Source organism: Polyodon spathula, chromosome 20 (genome assembly GCF_017654505.1).
Source record: "Polyodon spathula isolate WHYD16114869_AA chromosome 20, ASM1765450v1, whole genome shotgun sequence".
Lineage (NCBI taxonomy): Eukaryota > Metazoa > Chordata > Actinopteri > Acipenseriformes > Polyodontidae > Polyodon > Polyodon spathula.
The window spans coordinates 12,038,681-12,061,087 of record NC_054553.1 but is presented as its reverse complement, the minus strand read 5'-3'; the positions used below and the strand labels follow the sequence as shown (position 1 = coordinate 12,061,087).

Genomic DNA, 22,407 nt, shown 5'->3' with positions numbered 1-22,407 from the left:
GCAGGGAATTCAACTCTTTTGTTTAATAAAAAGCGTGCGCTGTGTAACTACGCATCCAAAACAAAAATCATTTTATGTTGCAACAAAGTTGGAAACTATATTCATCATTTGAAAAAAAGAGTAACACAGGCATGAACATAGGTTGTCAAAAGGCACTGTTTTTAGGCTTACTCAGGAACCATACGGCAAAGCAAAATGGATTTAAAAAAAAAAGATTTAAAAAATTAAATAAAACTTGAGGATCTGATTAACTTTTCATGTCAAACTTTTCATGTCGGGTTGATTTTTGGAACAGAAGCTCAGTTTGGGATTCTTGCATGTTGGATTAAGATTTGGTGCACTTTGAAACGATTCATGCCAGATTGATTTTGAATGAAAGTTCAGCTTCAATTCAGTGTTTTAATTCTTTAACCAATAAAGCAAAGACAGAATGTTGCACATATGAGACAAACAGGTACATGTAATTCTAGTTTTACTCCAACAGTTTATTGTTCATTTTGATTGTCCTTTCACTATAACAAACCCCTCAATATAATGAACACAAGGCTTGGACCCCAGCAGGTTAGTTATAGCGAGGGTATACTGTATTGATAATAAAGCAGTATTTAATTGAGTTATAGGTGTATGTGTTATACTGACTTATAGCTTATAAAAACATCTTGGATTCAACCCTTAGGTCAGTTCACTTCTACTTGTGCTGATATTTGTTCAGAATTTCTCCGTCCTATAACTTTACAGCATATAATACATTATATAAAGTGCAAAACATGCAAACAAAGACTTCTTGGAAAAAGCAGATTGCAATTGAAATGTAACACGACAAGCGAGCTCCCCACCTCTGCGAATGGCTGCAAGGAGGTCGCTGCGCGCATCGCTCATGGGGACGACTGGAATCTGAGACTTCCGTGAGTCCAGCGCTCCCAAGGGTGAGGCAGTGGGAACGGTAGAGAGGGCGTGTGTCAGGGGGCCTGGAGGGGGAGGAGGAGGGGCCACAGGAGGGCCAGGTCCAAAGGGGGTTGAGGCGGGGGAGGAGGGAAAGAGATAGGGGGGGCCGGAGGGGGAGAGGGGGCGGTCGAGAGGGGAGAGGGGGAGTACGGTCGAGATGCCACAGTGACAGTACTCGGGGGCAGAGGGGTGGGGGGGGCGGCTGGACTGTCGAAAGCAGAGGGGATGACAGGGGGAGGTGGAGGAGGAGCTGGGGGCACAAAGTATTCCGGGATCTGCTTGGCACTAAAAAACAAACAAAAAAAGAAATACAGATTATACACTGAGTGTGCAAAACATTAGGAACACCTGCTCTTTCCATGAAATAGACTGACAAGGTGAATCCAGATGAAAGCTATGATCCCTTATTCACATAACCTGTTAACTCCACTTCAATCAATGTAGATGAAGGAGATACAGGTTAAAGGAGGATTTTAAGCCTTGACACAATTGAGACATGGATTGTGTATGTGTGCCATTCCAAGGGTAAATGGGCAAGACAAAAGATTTAAGTGCCTTTGAACGGGGTATGCTCCACCACCCAAAGGACATCCAGTCAACGGCAGGCCAGTGGTCAAAAATGGCTCAGTGATGAAAGAGGCCAAAGGAGACTGACACGAATTGTGCAGAGCAACAGACGGGCCACAGTTAGTCAACTGACAGTCCAGTACAACATTGGTGCCGAAAGACCCATAAAAGAATGCACAACTTGTCGTACATTGACATGAATGGGGTATGTCAGCCGACGACCTAACAGAGTTCCACTTCTTTCAGCAAAACGAAAACACTGGACACTGGAGGATTGGAAAAATTTTGCCTGGTCTGATGAATCCTGGTTCCTGCTGTTTCACACTGATGGGAGGACTAGGGTATGGAGAAAACTGCATGAGGACATGAATCCATCATGCCGAGTGTCAACATTGCAGGCTGGTGGTGGTGTGATGGTGTGGGGTATATTTTCATGGCACACATTGGGCCCCTTGATAAAAGTGCAGCAATGTTTGAATGCCACAGGATATCTGAACATCATTGCCAATCAGGTGCATCCCTTCATGGCAGCAGTGTATCCATCTGCTAATGGATTTTTTCAGCAGGATAATGCCCCATGCCACAAGGCTAGGATTGTCCAAGAATGGTTCCACGAATATGACAGTGAATTCCATTTACTGCAGTGGCCTGCCCAGTCACCAGATCTCAATCCAATTGAGCATCTGTGGGATGAGATGGAACAAGCTATTCAGAGTAGAGATCCACTACCAGCCAACTTGACACAGCTGTGGGAAGCATTGGAGTCAACATGGGCCAGCATCCCTGTGGAATGCTTTTGACACCTTGTAGAGTCCATGCTCCGACTAATTTAGGCTGGTCTGAGGGCAAAAGGGGGTGCAGCTCAATATTAGGAAGGTGTTCCTAATGTTTTGTACAATCAGTGTATACTTAAAAGGTAACTATCTACTTTTTTCTGAATATTTATTTTCTTACCTGTTTAATATCCTAGTATGTGTGTTCTGTATTATAAGACTTTTAAAGGCTGAATTTCGGTGGTTTGAAAAAAGGACCAACTGTAATTTCTGCGACTGCAGTTTTGTAAAACTTTTGTAGAAAACATGTTGTTTTAAGAATAAATTGTATATTAAAGTGACTGTGTAACCCCCCTGTACATGTTTGCTACATTTCCATCTGCGCCAGTTTGAATCCAGTCTATAAAACTCAATCTCAATATCAATATCTCAATATTTTGTTCAATATCAAACTGGGGCTGCAGCCTGCTCTACAAATCCAATCTGCAACAGGAAATGAACAAGTCTGACTTCAGACTGCTTTCAAGTCAGTCCCTGTGGCTGATAGAAACTGTAACAACCCTTTACTAAATGGTTAGTGTACCTTTAAGTAACATATAGAGTTCATTTGTAGCATCTACTGGGTTGTACTCTGTGGAATATCTCTCAGTGCGAGGAGGGTGGAGAGCTAAATAATATAAGTGCCTGACTGTGAGACATGTATGATATAGAATGGAACTGGAACTACTGTAGGCTAGGTATGGACTGAAGCATTTAATTGCTATAATAAATGTGCTCTGTGTATGCATCTGCACTCTCAAAACTTTCTTATGTTGTTCTTCCTCATGTTACATTCAGACTTCCCCCATGCCCTGTACAGAGAAGTACTGAGTGAACCCATGCACATGCCCTGTACAGAGGAGTATTGAGTGAACCCATACACATGCTCTGTACAGGAGTACTGAGTGAACCCATACACATGCCCTTTACAGAGGAGTATTGAGTGAACCCATACACATGCCCTGTACAGAGGAGTATTGAGTGAACCCATACACATGCTCTGTACAGGAATATTGAGTGAACCCATACACATGCCGTTTACAGAGGCGTATTGAGTGAATCCATGCACATGCCCTCTACAGGAGTATTGAGTGAACCCATACACATGCCCTCTACAGGAGTGTTGAGTGAACCCATACACATGCCCTGTACAGGAGTATTGAGTGAACCCATACACATACCCTGCACACTATTAACTAAAACTGAGTGATTTACTGAGTTCAAACACAGTTCAGGTCACAAAGGAAATATGTTTGGTCAGTGATCTCAACCCAGCAGACATTAGTACAATCCACATCACCACACAATCTGACACAAGTGATAGCCTGTGCTTGAGAGGCACACAAGATGAATGGCAGAAAGAGGGGGTTCAAATCAGGAGAGGTGTGCATCTGCCTTTTCGGAGCACTGGATTCACAAGAATGTGAAAACAAAGAACTAAATCAATAAACAAAGAAACAAAGAAAGAATTCAATCAATAAGGCACAGTTCTCTGGTACCTGTAGTCCTTGGCTGTGGGTGGCCGTGGTCCATTGAGTGCTGGGTCGGAGGGCAGAGGCACCCTGCCCAGAGAGCTCTGTCTGCCTGCTGTGGTGGCCGGGCCCCTGTACGCACGGTCCAGTGACTGGGTCTGCACTGGGGCCGCCAGCAGCTCCTTGCTGTCGCTGGTGGAGTAGGAGCTGGAGGCACTCACCTGCTGGGAGGGGTGGTTCGGACTAGCTGGGTAGGAGTGCTCTGCATCAGAGGCAACAGACCTGCACAAAGAGACAAGTAAGCTGAAATTTTCTGCTGGTGAAAGTGGAATTTGGTTTGTGAAACGGTCTCCGTGTATCTATTTTCTGATCGACTATATACCTGTGTGGTGTCTGTGCTGGCTTTCTGGATGTGCAAGAGATTGAAGGAATGGATGTTCATGTCGTGAGTGTGGAAACGCAATGTAAGAACAGGGTCTCCCTGGGATCTGTATTTCTGGAGCTGCTCAGGGACATGTTACTACAGCTACCAAAATGCTGTGTGCAATTAAATGTACAAAAACCTATACCCATAACAGAAAACTTCATTGGTTAGAGTAGGGCTGTCTTTTTACAAAGCTCTGAAAGGAGTTAAAATACATTTTTACAGACATTTACTTAAAAATAACGGTACTTCAGGGGAAGGGTTTTCAGTATTGCCACTAGCTTTGTCATGCCATGGTGATGTATTGTAGGTCAATGGAAGTATGTATGTCACACTCACACTGTGCACTTATGATATGCTGTTCTATATATAAAGTTGGTCATGTTGATCTGCTTGTTTCATGATACTGATAGCTCTAATGTTGTATTCACAGCTATGATGGGGATATGTGGGTTACTGACATGTATTCATGGAATGGCATATCTAAAAACCTGGCATAATTGAATTAATTAATGAAGTATGAATTAATAATGACTTATAGCTTCACTTCAAAAAAAAATGTAAAATCTCAAGATGTGGACTCCCTGTGACACACCAGTCCATTTTATAGATTTCAAACCTGATTTCAACATCTTGCATATGGGTGTCAAACTCCAGTCCTCGAGGGCTGCAGGGTCTTCTGGTTTTCATTCCAACTTAAGCTCTCAATTAAAATAATTGATCTAATGATTTGTTGAATTTTACATATTTAATATTTTTCAAGGTCTTTTACAGTTGATGGTTTTAAAAATGCCCTTGATTCAAGGTACACTACCTTTGAAACATTTTGAGGCTTGAAGAGAACTGTTAAATATGTCCAGTTAATCAAATAATTAGATTAATTAAGTAATTCAGAGCTCGGGTGGAATGAAAGTCAGAAGACACTCCGGCCCTCCAGGAAGTGAGTTTGACACCCCTGATCTAGCACATAAACACCACCGCCACCACCAGGAGTGACTCAATGAAAGCATGTGTCCCTTTCTAATTTCAGTAGTGCACCTGTTGTCTGGAGAGCGCGAGCCCTCTGAAGACACAACGTGGTACGGAGAGGGGGAGAACCTGTTATCGGGCCGGAACTCCTTGTCGTACGCCATCAGGTTCCACACATCACGGCGATTTCTCGCCTTGCGCACCTTCTTCACTTCTCGGCTCGGGTCCTCCACCTGCTTCTGCTCCTATAAGAAAAAAGAACACCTTGAATCAGCTTCCAAGCCAGCCTGTAGAGAATGTGGACAGAACTGAGCTCAGTCCCATTGGGAGGCTTACAGAGCCACATTGCTTTACCTTAGCTGTATCCCGTGTTCTGCCCATCTCAGTGATAGATTTAAGGGATAATGGCAATGCTATGGCAAGTTTTGAGGTAGATATTTCCTGTTTTAAAGTGTTTCAAGCATCAATAAAACATATACAAGCCCCTTTTCAAGTCAATTTAGCTTCCTCATCTATAACCAAGCTTGTAGTCAAACCCTTTCAATGCTACATTATTAATAGCTGCATGTCTGGCTTCTAGTGGGGTTGGACGAGAATGACAGCTTCACATCATATGCTAAAAATGATCACTGTTAATGGTGATTATTTTAAATCATGTGTTAACTCCCATTAATTGTGGCTAATAAGTACTTCTTTCTCTGTCACAGACTCTTCTTTTTAAATGAAGTCATCTCACTGTTCTCTTCATGGTAGAATGGGTTGTCTGCACTACAGGAAGATCAAGGAACAACACATCAGTGGCTCTGATTCTTTCGCTTCAGATGACTGCCACAAATCCGATTATTGCCTGCATCTACTTGTGTATTTAATACCTTTTTGTACAATTCCAGTTCAAAAATTAATATGGTAACAATCACTTCTTTTTTTTATTTTTGAAGTAAAAAAAAAAATACAGTGCAACTCTCTGCAAAAATGGTATACATTTTACATAGGTATACTCTAACATGGACTTATGTTGCACTGGAGTTACCCCTAAGGAAAGGGCATATATGTAATTTCCTTGCAAAATAAGAATATTAATATTATCAACCAATACGTGACTTGGTGCATTATTAAGATAGTGAGGTATATCATTAAATTACAACAAGAATAAAAAGCAGTGGTATTTATTTTTTGACCCTGTTCACAACATTGTAAGGACTGTTTTTCTAAGGACTGTTTTTCTAAGGACTGTTTTTTTAAAGAGAGCCTATAAAAATTCTCCCAGATCAGGAGTGTCCAATCCTGGTCTTGGAGTGCCGCAGGGTCTTCTGGTTTTCGTTCCAACTGAGTTTTCAGTTACTTAATTGAACCAATTGCTTTCTTAACTGGTCAACACTAACATGTTTCCTAGGTCTTTGGCCACTGATGATTTAAAGAGACCCAGAAAACCTGTAGGATTGTGTCTCTCCAGGACCAGAACTAGCCATCCCTGTCCTAGATTAAACACCACTTAGAAAATTAAAAGTCTAACTCTCTCAAACAGTTGAAAAGGGGATTCATGAACTGCAAACTGAATTTAATTAAACAAAACAGCCCTTAATAAAACTTTCCCTGAGGGAGTCCATCTTTCAGCACCTAAGCAGGACATAATTTAATACTGCCAGATGTCAATGGGCAATGTTTCACTGCGCTAGCACTGTGAAGCTCAGGGTTCACCCTCGTTCTATCTTTGTGAACAGTAGTAAACACAGGTGACGAGTTCAAATCAAAGGTCTTACTGGGCTGTATAGGGTGCTTCTGGACGGGGTGGCTGTGGGCTGGCTGTCAGGCTGCAGTTGGCTCAGCCTGGATTTGGGCCTAACTTGCTCTGCGGTGGGCTGGCTGCCTGTCTGGAGGAGAGGGAAAGCCTACTTGGTTAGAAACTCTGTGGAACTGCCCATTGCAAGACAGCATAGGAGCACAGTGACTGTAGCAGCATCACCAGCTCGTTAGCCAGAGCTAGACTGAAGAGTACTGGCCCTTCTTTATTAAAAGGAATCTGCATCACTTTCATTAAAAAAAAAAAAATAATTGCAGAGTAACAAAAGGACACTTTTGTATAAGATGGGTAAGTTACGCCCCAAAATTAAATAGTTTTTCTTTAATTCAACTACTATAGGGTATATTTGTTCAAATGCTTTTTCCATTTTTCCATGTATAGTGAATCCTAGGTTGACCTACTGGAGCAATTTTGCACAATTTTCTACTTTTGCATCAATTTTCTTTCAAGTGAATGCCATCTTTAAACAACTTCATCCTCCAGGGTATTATTTAGGATAAGGATATAAACTAAATGTTAAAATACGTTATTGTTTTAAGAGGGCGTTCATATTAATAAATGTATGCAATGTAGGAAAAATTGTCTAAAAATTAACAATATTGCACCAACGGGCCAACATAGGATTCTATAGAGCTAGAAATGGGCCGACAGACAAGTTAATTTCTGCAAATATACACTACGATAGTTCCATTAAATCGTTTCCATTGGAAATATTTTATTTTTTGCCGTCACTAGTATGGAAAATGACCATCATGTAGACCCTTGTCCTTGAGAGGCTCAACTTGAAGGACAAAGAACTGCAAAACATTTCCAGTAAATCTTACCGAATCTGTGTGTTACAGTAATATATACAAAATGTATTGATCTCTCTTTGAAAGAATTTCAACTCTGCACTTCAGATGCCACAGAATAAGCAGTGATTGGTTACTGAGAAGTAGAGCCAAACTGGAAGTTATCTGGGAGTTTCAATTCTAATAAAACACCAGAGGCATCTGTACAGTAACCAACGGATGCTTTTCCAGTGACTTCAGTCAAGTGACCTTGTGGCAGAACTATCAGACACAAGCACCTTCTCTGCAGTTGCCTGACAGACTGCCAGTCCCTTTGAGGCTCTGGAGCTCCAGGTCTGTATTCACTAATCTAGACAGGAGCCGTCGCTGTGGATGCCTGCATTGTGATTCAGAAAGCTTCCCTCTGGAGTGCCTGATACATATACATGAAATCAAAAGAGAGACTGGAAACTAGATGAAGTTAAGCCCATCAATGCATGTCCCTTGTTAGCAGAGCACTTCCCCATATTAAAAATATTTTGTAATTTAGCTGTTTTCCCATGTTTACCCATGATTTTACTATGCATTTACCATAGTTTACCATGTTTTTAGCTCTCTGTCCTTTACCTTGCTTACCTACGCGTTACCATACATTCAGTGTGCTTTACTACATGTTGCTGTGCTTTAACCGAGGTAAACTTTTATAAGGACTAGGGCAGTATCTATTTTATTTATTTATTTAAAATGTTGTAATGAGCGTTGTGTGACAGTGCCTTTGGCTGCAGACAGCATGTATGAGGGAGACCCAAAGATCCCTCAAAATATCTAGAAAGTGCCAGGCTTGCCACTCAACACACATGTTTTAGTTTTTTTTTCATTGTTTGGGTACAACATGCCTCCACACGTAGTGTACAGTCACAGCAGTCACATACATTGAGTGGGAGACATAACTCTCCTATACTTTGCTGGACCTCTGGGGTGTTCTCATACAAAATGGACATTTGGTCCCTAGACTCTGTTCTGGTGTCTAAAGTTACCTTGCACCCCATAGGCATCATGTTATTGCATGTGTCTGGTTCAACATTGACAACTAAATCGGTTCACACAGAGTGTATTGTATACACATTAACTCCTTTAAAGCTTGTTGTCTGGGTGTCACCTTTTGGATAATAGGCAAACCTCTATAGTAATTAACCATTTATCTTAGGTGAAGTTTTATTAGCAGCCTTATCCTATCATACTATTGATTTTTAAAAAAGTAAAATGCTGCTTCTTGCTACCTACTCACTTCCTGTGATGTAAGTAAATGATGTGACACCTTTGCACAGGAAGTGATTTAGCACCAGGAAGCAGCAGCAACTTGCAATTCTATAGAGTTCATATTTGCATATACCCAATTTAAGTAATAAACGCATGCATAGAGACTGCTAATATGAGGTATGAAAATACATTTTAAAGCACTATTTTTGCTAATATCTCCCATCTAACATTTAGGCTGTGCTGTTCAGGGTGGCATTATTAAGCTCCACCACTGTATACATCCCTAAAATAGGTTCTTTCTGATTAAACAGTGAGAAAGGTGTGATAACCACACAGAAACCATAACATCCCTCACCTACTATTAAGTACTGACATACTGTGCCAGCACACCGCCTGGTGAGGTACAGCCCATGCACACCCCTTCCAATTCCCTTCCACAATAGACTCAAAAACTGGCCCCAGCTCCAGGTATATATATATATAAAGGATACAGAGTGATTGTTCATGGAATACGCTTTTTCTTCGTCGCAGGAGGAAGTCCCAGTAAACCACAAGTCTTAACAGGGACAAGTTGTTTATGTAAGGACATTCTCCTACGTCGAACTAAAACTGTCTACCGCAAACAATCATTCAATATTCTGTTTATACCACAAATATATTTTTTAAATAAACAGCAATAAAATATGTTCATTTTTTAAAATGAAATCAATTAATTCAGGGATTATTTTACCTGGCGGATCTTGACTTCATTTTTAATAGACTATTCTTCGACGTAAATTAATTTCGAACCCTATTTATGGCCTCTACGCAACCGTCTTTTTAGCTAGACCCTTGAGCTCAGTCTGTCAGTTTGCAGTCGCTCTGTTGTTTCCTAACGTTACCGGTGTTATGAAGGGGCTGCAGTCTGTTTGGATAAATCAGGCAGGCAGATCAGTAACTGGCATTTCATGACTAAACTTGTTCTCAAGGGAATCAGTGTCCAAATCAAAACAGCAATAAAATGTGAAATGATTTCAGACATTTTAAAGTTCTATAAAACGATCGGTGGCCATATTGTTTGAAGTACCGAAGCCGAGCTCTGTCCTGAATATCAGTATCACACACCACCGGATTGGAATGTAATCAAAAACGCATTCGAAACTAGTCCCAGCAAGCATGTTATCCCACTGTTATCCCACTTATATTATTCCATTTCTGTTATCCCACTTAAGTGGAATTAACAAAAATATATCCCACGCTAGATATACCCACGCTTGTGGTATAAATATATTTACCTTCTGTCTCCGTTTTTCCTTCCTCTTGTCTTCTGTGGCCTGCAGCATCTTCTCCTTCCACAGGTTGAAAAAGTATGAAGGATCTGTGTAAAACTTCAGGCCGTCTTTCTTGTCATCTCTGCACAACACAAGTGTGAGACTCCGTAAGTGTCACTCACACTCCAGGCATGTGTACAACAGAAGACAGGCATGTGCAGGGAAGGGTCATTGTATTAAGAACCTAGTCTAGGGAATACTGTTAGTTTGGTAAAGGATCATTCCAAGTCTTTGAGTCAATCAGATCCTAAAGGAAGGGTCCCTGCATCAAATATTGAATAATGCATTCCAATGAAGACGTTTAAGTTTTGACTATATTTGCAGTGTAATGAATCGGCATCTCAGTACATTTAATTGAATGGAGTCAAGGGCTGAATGTGAACCGATAAATTAAAGTCTTACCATTTAACTAAACAGCAAGCTGTGTCGTTGAGATGCAAGTATGTGTCTTACGCTGATGTCAGTATTATGAACTTATCAGCCACTAGGAGTAGATCCATACAGTAAACCATAGATAAAATGTTTGCTTTTATCTAATAGGCTAAGTGGTGGCACTCTGAAAGGGTTTTAAACCATAGCCATTCATAGCCGCATTTACTGAGTGGACATGCTTTTCTTACACTGAAAACCCCCATCCTTCATGGAAGCAAGCGGCTTGATCTGACAGGAGATAGGGTCACTGATTAACTCCAGTCACTTTAACAATTATAGTCAAAACAAGTCGGTGTAAAATGTGCTTTTTCAAAGCAGCTAGCAGTTAAGGGTTTATTTCTGCTAATACACACAGTAGGGATGGAAAATGGGTCCTATTTTATCACACTAATAAGAAATCTAATACAATGTGTCCATGCTCACCTGTATGGGCTGAGGATATTGAGTGGAGGAGGCTTGTCACAGCGTTGGTATATCTCCATCACCGGGTTGGGAATAGAGGTCCGCGAGACCACCTGTTGGTCCTGGATTGTGGAACTCTTAAACGCTTTCCTCATGTTGATGTCCTGAAGTGACACTGGAAAGGAAAGAGAATGCAGTAAAAATAAAGAAGGGCAGTGACACGACACAAGAGAAACACCACAGCGCTCTTTATTCCACTATCCGACTCACACATAAACAAAACAGTGAAATACTGAGTATAGAGAATTAGTGAAGAGCCCTCGAACATTACAAATTACTGCAGACAAGCACTAACTGTGAATTAACCAAATATGTGAATTACTGAATCATGAAATAAAAAGGGACTTCAATTCTTAAAAATCAAACAAAACAACATTTGACCAAAATTGAAGATGACCGATAAAATACATGACTAAATTATAGCCTAAATATTTAATGGGGCACAAAATGTGTGTAGTTGGCAAAATAAACTCACTTCCTGTGTTACAGGTAATATGACCCCCTTTACCCTTACACTTGCATTGTATGCTACACATAGACCACTTTTGGTACCTACAGTGCGGTGAAAAATATTTGCCCCCTGTCTGATTTTCTGCATTTTTGCACATTTTTCACATTGCATTTGGTCAGATCTTTTTGTGGGTTGTAGTAGTATATAGAGGGAGTCTGAGAGAAAAAATGACATTAAAGTTTGGTGCTTCTTTCATTTGTTTGGTGTGCAAGGTAATCAAACATGCAATCTGCAGGTGTGAAAAAGTTTTTGCCCCCCTAGTTAACTCAACCCAATTAAAGAGATAATTAGGGTCAGCTGTTTGAATATTTTGGTTAATAATCAGGCTTGATTTGGGCCAGCCTTTCCCAATATAAATCTGACTATATTTGGCCCTTACCAAATGAGTGAAGTTGTCAGCACACAGGTTCTAGAGGCACATCATGCCACAATCAAAAGAAATTCCTGAAGACCTCCAGAAAAAAAAAAGTGGTTGATGCCTATCAGTCTGGAAAGGGTTACAAAGCCATTTCTAAGGCTCTGGGGCTCCACTAAACCACAGTCAGAGCCATATTGTCCAAATGGAGAAAGTTTGGGACAGTAGTGAATCTTCCCAGGAGTGGACATCCTGCCAAAAACTCTCTCCAAGAGCTAGGCGTAAAATCGTACAGGAAGTTACAAAGAACCCTAGAACAACATCCAGGGATCTGCAGGCCTCTCTTACCTTGGCTTAGGTCAGTGTTCATGACTCCACCACCAGAAAGACACTGGGCAAAAATGGGATTCATGGCAGAGTAGCAAGGCGGAAACCACTGCTCACTAAGAAGAACATGAATGCTCGTCTCAGTTTGCCAAAAAAAACACCTGGATGATCCTCAAGAGTCCTGGAACAATGTTCTATGGACAGATAAGTTAAAAGTGGAACTTTTTGACCCCATTATGTCTGCCGAAAACTAAACACTGCATTCCACAGTTAGAAACTCATACCAACGGTTAAGCATGGTGGTGGTAGTGTCGTGATTGAGGGATGCTTTGCTGCATCAGGACCTGGACGACTTGCCATCATTGAAGGAACCATGAATTCTGCTATGTAGCAGAGAATTCTACAGGAGAATTCTGATACAGCTGATAGATGCAGCAAGATAATGATCCAAAACACACAAGCAAGTCTACATCAGAATGGTTGAAGAACAAGAAATTTAAAGTTTTGGAATGGCCAAGTCAAAGTCCAGACCTAAACCCCATTAAGATGTTGTGGCAGGACCTGAAACGAGCAGTTGATGCTTGAAAACCCACAAATGTCACTGAGTTGAAGCAGCTCTGCATGAAGGAGTGAGCCAAAATTCCTCCAGGGCACTGTGAGAGACTGATCAATAACTACAGCAAGCGTTTGGTTGCAGTAATTGCTGCTAAAGGGGGCGTAACAAGTTATTGAGTCTAAGGGGACGATTACTTTTTCACACAGGGGCATTGGGTGTTGCATAACTTTCTTTAATAAATAAATGAAATAAGTATAAAAATGTTGTGTTATTTGTTCACTCAGGGTCCTTTTTATCTAATATTAAATTTTGGTTGAAGATCTGATAACATTCCGTATCAAAAACATGCAAAAAAAGCAGAAAATCAGACAGGGGGCAAATACTTTTTCACGGCACTGTATAATCTGTAACACGGGTAGTGGATTATTGTAGTGAATTTATACAAGTGACTGGGCAAAGCTATCTGTTCACACAAGTTGTTTTTCTGAAGTGGCATAACCTGTGACATAAAAGGCTATTCTGGTAATAGAATGTTTTTGTTTACAATTATTTGTATTCATTTTTCCAATTTCTCCCAATTTGGAACTTGGAAAAAGAGGGTTTTAATTAACAAAAAAGTAAATAACTAAGCTTGAAACAGTCTTAAGGTTCTTTGATGTTAAAAAAATGGAATAAACAAACTACAGTATGTCTTTGCTGGGAGTGGCAGCAGTTGCAGCAGTAGTAGCAGCAAATGTAATTTTAAAGTTTGAGTGCAAACCTGAGAGTGCAAACCGCGGCTGGGATGCCGACAATACAGAGACAAGACCAGGGTTCATTTCTTTACGACGGCAGATTTATGACGATCTAAAAACTCGATTGCGTCTGGATAGGGCAGCTATTGTCGACCTCTGTCAGACTCTGAGGGAGGACCTTAAATTGTCTAAGAAAAGGGCCTGTGCCGTACCCCCGCATATGAAGGTGTTGGCTTGGTAGCATTGTCCTTCTATTTCTCTGGGTCATTTCAAAGAGCTTGATAAAGCGGGTTAATGATTATATCAGTTTCCTGTGTAATCAGGAGCAGCCACACAATATTAAAAGGAATTTTTATGACATTTCTGGATTTCCCAGAGTAATGGATTGCACACACATTGCCCACAAATCACCGCAGCACCATGTGTATCTGAACAGGAAGGGGTTCCACTCATTAAACAAGCAGGTTATTTATGATGCATCCTAGAACATCTGGAATGTATGTACAGATTTCCCTGGCTCCTGTCATGACTTACATTTTGACACAATCTGCAATCCGTTGTTTAATCTTCTCAGAGACCCAATACACCAGATGATATATTAGTAGGTCATTACTGTAAGACTAATTAGATAATTCAATATTTGTTGTTATGAAAATATTTTAGCCTTTTCTATACTTGTGGTTATGAATGATTCACATGTTTTAATCATTTGTAACCTAGTGGAATGTTTGTTGTACTGCTAAAATGATATATCGTAATAAATATACAATGAAGTGTTACATAAATGGTATATACTGTATGTATAACAACTAACAACTACAAACACAAGTGGCATTTGAAACTTACTTATTTATAGACTACAATTATACATATTAAACATGTCAACATAAGAAAATAAATTCCAACCAAGCCTACATAGATGGCTTACCCCAAGCCCATCCAATAAATAAATAAATACATAAATAAATAAATAAATTCTGATTAGAAATACTATTTGTTCCCCCCTCTACCTGCATGTGGGCCAATGCGATGCAGAGGGACAGACACACTTACACTTCCAGCAGGTCATAACAGCGAATTATTTCTCATTAGCATGAAATTTGATTAATGAGTTCCCCTTACGTAGTTGTTGAGAAAGGAGATGTATGTGACCTGCGACAATTACGCTTTTTACAGAGAAATTCATTCACTAACGACCTCATTGACTCAATTTCAAAGCATTAACGGATTGATTTTATTAAGTTATCAAATCACTTGTTGTTAAAGCTGTCGTTACTGTACCACAAGTTCCATACAATAACACTGATGTCTCAAACACCCCCCCCCCCCCCAATGTATCATAGTGCTTTCCTTTTTATCAAGATATTTCCATTTCTTTTTCACATTTGGGTCAGATTTATTGAGCCTTTGTTACAAGTACTGAAATATAGCTGTTTGGGAAGGAATGAAAGTCACTTAATTTGATTATAATTGCATTCATTTTCATTATCGAAGTGCCACTGTATGTGTACACAATAAGCTCTGAAAGATAGTTATATGGAAAGTTCATCACATGCATAAAGAATATGAAAAAGTTGTTGTTGCAAAATGAAAATGAATAAAATGACAGCAAACGCCATAACACACAGGGCTGGATTCAGCCTTCGTCTACATTCACAGTGCCTCTCCTGCTCATGTTCGTTGTGATCAGTGCTTTGATGGGAGTCTGTTATCCTCTTTGTATGTAAAGTACTGGCACTCATTCTACTTCTATTCGTGGTGGAATCAACAGCACTCCAGGGTTCTTCTTCAATATAACTCATTACGCTTCTACAGGTTAAAATCCCTCCGAGACACAATGGGCCTGATTTGATTGCTTTGCATCCCTTTGAAAGCTTTATTAAGAGCTGCTATGCTCCTGTACTCCAATTTGCAAGTAATCAGTTTCTATTGCATTGTGTCACACAGGTGTTGTTTGCCTGCATGTTCTATCAAGTTAACACCTGTTAACCATTTATGTGTGTTGCAGGTATAATGACATCACACATGCGTTTACAATGAAAATACAACCAGCACGCTAGGATAGTATAACTAGTATTCCAGGGGAAAAAACACTAGACCCTTCTTTTTTTACTACAATGTTGGTTTACAACAAACTTCAGAGTGTTTGTGGTAATACAGATGGAGCTATACTAATATTTTGGATGTCACGCATCATGACATCTGTAGAATGAACTAAACACACACCATTTTAAGAAGGGTGTTAACAACGACTTTGCAAGATATCAGAATGATATTTACACAAACGCTCCAATTGTAGCTACCTAATCACGGTCCCCTGGGTGTACAATATGTAATGAAGAATTGTACTTGTCATCCTAGCTTCTCTCTCTCTCTCTCTCTCTCTCTCTCTCTCTCTCTCTCTCTCTCTCTCTCTCTCTCTCTCTCTCTCTCTCTCTCTCTGAGAATGGTTAAGTGTTAATATTTTTAAATGCTTCTCTTGTAACAGGTGTAACATATGCTTCTTACAAACCTGCCCATTTGAGAGTCTAATAGATAGTAGAATGGCACGACAAAAAAGGTTTACAAAATGATGTTGTGGTCTACAGCCCCTTCATTGTGCTGTGTAAAGTTGTGGAGATACTAATAACACCAATAAATAGAAAATATAAACAGCATGTTTTAATTTTATTCCCCCCAAAAAATGATTTCAGAAGAGGCAATATATTTTCTGCTTGCTGTTTCGGTTTATGTATTTGAAAACTGCAGCTGGAAAAACTAGATGTCTCATTACCTAAGCTCAGAAATGCACAAGCTTTACATAGAGATGAGCTGAAGAATGCATGAACAATCAGCAGCATTCTGCAAGAAAGCCTACATTAACCAATCAGCTTATCTCCCTCCGAACGTGTCAGCAGTGCTGTGTCACTAATAAGTAAGCTCAGTACAGTACAATGCACCCTCTTTTCACTCTTTGATTTGATGAAAACAGTGCATTAGTGATGGGTCCTAATGCAGTAAAACAGTTTGGCTGTCAACATGGACATGAATTGTATATAAACCAAATTAGGGAATTATGGAAGGAACGCCATATTATATTCAGATTGAGGGAAATGCTTATGTCTATTAGGAAAGGCGTTGTCCTTATTGGTTAAGTCTGCCTCCTAAACATTGCCAGTTTGAATCTCTTGCTGGTCTTCTATTGCGCTACAGTCACACAGTGACTGAAAGACAATTGAGTCCATTTTATGCACAAAACCCCTGTGCAATCCCCAGTGGTTATGTGCTTTGTAGTTGTTTCTTTGTGTGTTTCTCTAGGATGCATTGCCCTCCAGCCCATGTCACATATCAGCTGGGGCAGGTGAAACATAAATAAAGGGTGTTATTGTGATGCAGAGATCGCCATTGTTTTTTCCCCCTTTATATTTAGAATAAAAACAATACTTTATAGCTTTTGTTTAGAGCTGTTATTTTTAATGTTTGTAAACCTTAAGCAGTACTATTGTCAAAATATTGGAATAAGGGTTTGAATGTTTTAAAAGGTGGTTGCGTCCTTTCGACCCTGTCTTTCAACCGCCTTAAACAAAAAACATCACCTCTTATTATAGCATGAACAACATTATCACTGTTGAAAGTGCTAATAAGAGGTAACACAAAGCCATTCTTGTGTTGAAGATCTTTTGGCTGTTTGCTTGTTTTTTACACTTTCATTTGGGATATGCTACAGATGTAAAGGTACTGCTTCCTGGTGTTTAATCCACATGTGTTTCAATTCAAACTCCCTCCAATGGTTTAGGTGCAACCAGACCATGAGGCACAAGGTGAAATATGTGCCCACCTTCAACGTAAATAAAAAATACAACGGTGTAGAAGAGGTTAAGAGAGTAATAATGAGTAAGCAGCTTAATCTCCCTTACTGGTCTACGGTGTTTGCAATCATTCCGAGTGGTTGCCTCTATGCTGAGGTATGATAATTTTTCTCTAAATCTGACTTTACCTGGCTTGATTTGAGCTTGTCTTCTTTTCTATGGCCTAATGTATGTACTTAATAACTCCCCTCACTTCCAGAGAGCTCCAGCATGCTTCACAGACCCTCCCCTCTTACCAGACATAGCAGCCTTTGTCTTAGCAGCTAATTGTTGACCTACCTTCTTCCACGGTGGAGTCTAGCTGAGTGACTTTAACAGCAAGGAGGTCGACCCTGTCCTGAAGATTATTCATCCGCATGCAGAAGCTGTTTGCTTCATTGAAAAGCTCCCCAAATATATCTTCAGCATGTCTACCTGCATCAAACACACACAGACAAAGACACTGTTTCATATGGTCTGGCAAGTTTCAGAAAACCCCACTGGACATCTTTCATGCCAGAGCTGAAGTCATTCAAAGCTGAAGAGTCCCACATTGCAATCAATCCAATATTGAGCTATGAATCCTGGATGATGTTTACTATATTCTTCCATACCCTGCCCTGCAGCCAGTTTCATTAGAAAGCAGAGCTTGATGGCTTCCCAGTTTGTTAATAGTGCAAGAAATGTTGGGAAATGAGAATTCAGCCCACCAAGACATTTGCCCCATTTAGTGGATTATAATGCCATAGGACAGAATGAATTTTAGTTTTTGAATATTCCTACTAGGAATAGGTCGACTAGTCACCACTTAACTTGTTTTATATAATAATAATAGTATAATATCTTTATTTTTAAATAGCACCTTTCATGGTGGACCACCATCACAAAGCGCTTTACAGAGGTAGGCTGTGAACTGCATTATTTGCAAAGTCACTTAAAATAGGATATTGATTTGACATCTAATCCGCAGCATGGAGCACAAGGAGGTTAAATGACTTGCTTATGGTCACACAGTGAGTCAGTCTGTGGCAGAGGTGGGATTTGAACCGGTCACCATCAGTGGCAGAGGTGGGATTTGAACCGGTGACCTTCGGCTTACAAGCCCTGGATTATAACCACTGTTTGTGTACTATATTAAACTGCTTTGACTTTATCAATGTTCTAAATTGTCATTTATATATCAATGGCTTTTAACCTCAACTCCATCTGAAAGAGCAAACATCTCAATCATGTGATGTGAGATCGGTTGACTACCAGTTTCTGAGGTTGACTGTCACTTTTGTATGACTAGTTGACTAACTGACTATTCAATGCTACCTCTAGTTCATAGTGATTTACTACAGCGATGCAGAAAATATTTTCCTCTATACTTTGAACAGCAGATGCTATAGTAAATTAATTTTGAGAAATTCCATCTAGCTAACAAAAACAGCTAGATTTGTTTTAAAATGTTTGTTGTGAGATCCTAATATGTGTGAAAGTTGCTAATGCTTACAGTATGCTAGTAATGTACAGTACAATTACAAGGAGTTGTATGTGCTTACTGAGGCTGCCCAGTTGCTTGATGATGGCAGCCAAAGTGCTGTTGGTGACGCACTCCAGCTCACTAGTGACCCCATTTGGCAGTGCCCCTCTGCACAGGTGACGCGGTTCGATATTCCTCTTCACAAGAGGCATCGTGCCACGCAGCCCCGACTACACAGTGTCCTGGAGAACGACAGAGAGAGTGAGATGATGAGAACATGCACACTGTACTAAAGTGGAATCTTCATGCCATTCACTGTCCAGTGATAACACAACACAGTACAGCTTGCTAACAAACAAAAAGGATTCCATTCACGACACAGCATACTGACTACAGCCCACAGCAGAATGATTGATTCCGAAGGGACTAAGCACACTTCTTTTAAAACCAAGTGCGAATGCATGTGAAAATGCATGCACAATTTGAAATAATTACATAAAATAAATTAATATGACCACTCAAACAAAACTCTTTTATTGAAACTTACTGTATACTGTTTAAAACTTGTAATGAACTGTATGATAATTTGATCCATTATACAGAGGTTTACAGACTGAGCACCAGTCATAAAAAAGTGTTTTGTTGAGTTTGTGTTTTTTTTTAAACCTTAAAGGCACTGACCCAAAAAGCACTCTTCCAAATTTAATCTTGCAGTTAAAACAGTGATGCATGCTTAAAAGAGCATAAAACACCACAGGCTGCAACCTCTCAGGGTTATATACAGTAATATACAAAGACCATGCTAGCTCTGCTCTCTTGCTAGGGGCTGCATTGCTTAAGAGGAGCGTGTCTATTGCAGTTTGGTTGCTAGTCTTCCTATCTAATACTGTCTGTGTTCAGGTCACTTAGGTTCAACACAAGAACAATGATTGGGCCATATTTTCAAAGGAATTGCTACAGTCTTTAATTAACTCTTTTAAATTTTTTTTAAAAAAAGCAGTAAAACACCTGATAATTTTACAAAACTAGAACCAAACAACAAAGTAATTACTATAGCATTCAATGCTCCATAATATAAAAGCTACATACTTGCTGGATCCTCTGTCTAGCACTTGAAGTAATTTCATCCTTGCTAAAACCCTTTAGTTCCCTGAGATATACTATGCCTTGGCATAAGCATTGCAGTACAACACAGTAAAACCTAAGCATGTTAAAACACAGTCAAACTTACTAAGCAAACACAGGGTTACATGTTGTGTAAGGGCAATGATCACATAATGTGTTTAACATACGTGACCACATTTCTCTGTAAAAAAGTCTTTAATAGCTGTATAGGTTTGTCACGACTCCACTGCATAAGGCAGCAGGGATGCAGTTACCCTGTAACCTAACTCTAAAGTTGGGTAGGTAGGAAGATGCATTTTATTTTTTGTTCAACGCAGTACGTTTAACAGTTTTCTGGTATGAAGATGAAGTCCAGGAGACAATTTGACTACGGTAAGTTAAGTAGACTAGTTCCAGCTAGTGCCTTCTTCGGTGTACAAAGTCACGTTGGTTTTCGGTCCCTGGTTGTTGTCAATCTTCTTTCCAGATGGAGGTGTTTTTGGACATTTTGTGCAGCCTTTTCTTACATGAAAAGGGCAACATCTCTCCACAGTGGCATTTTAGACACACAGCCTGCGTTCCTAACTGAAGGTCAGCTCAATCTACAGACAAGGAGCTCGTAGGAATTGAACTACATTCTATGAAAAAATACTCCAAACAGATTGTTTTCCTAATTAAATGTGCTGGTGTTCACAAAGTCCTAATATGAGCGGTTTTACTTTTTGACTTCAGATGCTGCTTGATGCACTGGGTTTAAATTAGTCTCTCCTGAAAAAAACAAAACACAGAAATAGATTTACAGAATGTATAATTTATTACTGAAGACTACAGAAAACTGCAATAGAAGCTGTAGCACGAATTTGCTCCAGTTCTATATTATAATTGAGAATTTGCCCTAGATAATGCTGCGGCAGTAGAGTTGTGTATGAGTGAAGTTTCAGTGTCAGTGGGGTGTCAGGATTTTGTGTCAGAAATGTGGAGGTTTGTAATACTGCCATCAACCATGAAAACTAAAGTGACAGTGGCATTAAAAATCACTGCAAAAGACAGGGAAAGAACATATCTACATGTATTTAACTGATTTCAGTAACTTCTTTGGTAATAAACATGTGTCTTTTTTTTCCATATAAATGCTGAAAAACTATTAAAAAAAAAAAAAACTACTGCAGAATTGTGCAAGTGCTTTGTTGAAAATAAGTTTTCCTCTTTGCAGATTTTGCAATTGAAGCATAAGCTTAAATAATTAGAATGCAATACTATAACCAATGCCTTTTATTTTTTAGATTTGACCAATTTTGACAGAACTATTTCCGGGTTTCGGAAAAGTGGTAGGTTAGCGATTTCCAACCAGTTTCAAACATTCCAGAAAAATCCATGACACTGCATTTGGAATTTGTTTTTGTGTAACAAAACGCTGTCTGTAGCACTGTAGTACTTCTACAGGTTCACATGGACATCAGTTAGTATAACAGAATGAACCATAATTACTCAGAAATGAATTATATACACATATTGCATGACCTAAAACACCGGCAGTACTATCTAGAATCCTTATTAACTTCAATGTAAATGACTAATTCAAATAACAATGACTAATTCATTTACTATATTAATATTATGTATTTATATATGGATATATATATATATATATATATATATATATATATATATATATATATATATATATATATATATATCTTGTCTGTCAACAATCATATGTTTACATGGACTATTTGAGGAAAACAGAGCAACGTTTTACAGCAATACATATAAAAAATGCTTAGAGCAAATAATACAGCAAATCCTATGAATACAATTATAGCAATCCCCATTTTAAATGGTTCTATGGTAGTGTAGCAGCACACAATCAGTGAGCACCTCTCTGCTCAGGCACCACTGTTAAAGCGCTGCCCATCACACTAATACAATCTGATGAAGCAGTAAATCATTTCTGACAGATCTGGTAAAGGTATTAAGATAAGAGAAAGTGGTTGTGCACTCTCAGAGGCTGGGAAGAATTCAGAATCACTGCATTCACACTCTCGGAGATTATTCTTATTAAGAATTATTATTCTTACTACAAGCTGTTTACATTCTGTAATGGTGGCTATAGCAACACACAGAAGACTCACGTGCTCTGCTACCTACTGTGACAATAGAGGAGCTAAAGGAAAGATTCTTCCATGCACTGTTCCAACAATCACTTGTAATCAACTGTTCCACTTCCCATCTGAAAAAAATGGGGCAGCTCTCCCTCCAGAGCTATCATTTCCATATTCACATCTATGTGAATCCCCCATTAGC

General features: G+C 39.6%; 1 pseudogene; it reads right to left on the bottom strand.

The window, feature by feature from the left end:
• Positions 1 to 22,407, bottom strand: part of LOC121295171 — a 44,086-nt pseudogene that overhangs the window by 4,752 nt on the left and 16,927 nt on the right.